This window comes from Microtus ochrogaster, chromosome 18, assembly GCF_000317375.1.
Source record: "Microtus ochrogaster isolate Prairie Vole_2 chromosome 18, MicOch1.0, whole genome shotgun sequence".
NCBI classification, from domain to species: domain Eukaryota; kingdom Metazoa; phylum Chordata; class Mammalia; order Rodentia; family Cricetidae; genus Microtus; species Microtus ochrogaster.
Window position 1 is genome coordinate 33,460,967 of NC_022020.1, and position 1,005 is coordinate 33,461,971.

The 1,005-nt window shown below is 34.7% G+C and overlaps 1 protein-coding gene across 2 annotated transcripts in view; it reads left to right on the plus strand.

Annotated features, from left to right (window-relative positions):
- Positions 1-1,005, plus strand: part of Kcnn2 (potassium calcium-activated channel subfamily N member 2) — a 130,785-nt gene that overhangs the window by 105,728 nt on the left and 24,052 nt on the right. The window lies entirely within an intron of this gene.

A 1,005-nucleotide genomic window follows, 5' to 3' on the forward strand; every position in this document is an offset into this window, starting at 1 on the left:
TCTTTCTCTATGTCTCTCTCCTTCTCCCTCCTTTCCTCCCTCCCTCTCCCTCTTTCCTCCTCTCAGCCACCCATGGATATTATCTTTAAAGCATAAAACCATAGAATAGTTTAACAAAAGTCACACTACTTTTTCTTTAACATAAAAACATTAAGGTTGTAATTACAGATTCTCCCCTTTAGAAGAATAATTTCTTACTCTTGCTCTATTTGAGGAAACTCAGAGGAATGGAGAATTTCCTGTTTGGGATGTCCTTATAAACGGCAGACTGGATTCTAACTAGTTCCCTACTATTCACTGAAGGTGATAGGCAAATACATTGTCATATTTTAGTGCCTTTTGTGTCGGCACCAGCTTGTTTTTTTTCTCCAATTTTACAGCAGAATTGATCGCTTTCCTTAGCACTTATCCTTTCTCCCACTTTCTGTCTATACAGGTGAATGTAACACACCTTGAAAGCTATGCATGTTCCTTTATTAGTGAATATATGATTGTTTCAAGAGGAACCATGTTGACAAGGGTACCTTTTCACTTACTAGAAAGGTCATTCATGTATAACTTTTGCTTCCATTCCTCTTTAGCATGATTCTTCTTGGTCACTTAGTCCTTTAGACAATGGATAAATGAATTTTGAGGCATAATTGTCTTTAATATAGAGTAATATCTGTCCATTCAAAGGTGTGAGTTGTAAGAAGTTCTTTAATAAAGATCTATAGAAACCTAGATTTGATAGAAACAACTAGAGTGAAGTCCCAAGTGATTTAGGTTTCTTCTGTCACCAACAATTCTGCATAAAAAATTCCCAGTTCATGACAGTAAGTAATATTTTTAAACCACACTAAGTAATATTTTTAAACCTTAATTGGGAAGAAAGAAAAAATGTCAGTCCAGAAAAAAGCCTCTGTAGAACACTAGATAGTAATTCCATGAGAAGAGTAGATAGTAATTCCATAAGAACACTGGATATTAATCTTAAGAACACTAGATAGTAATTCCATGAGAACA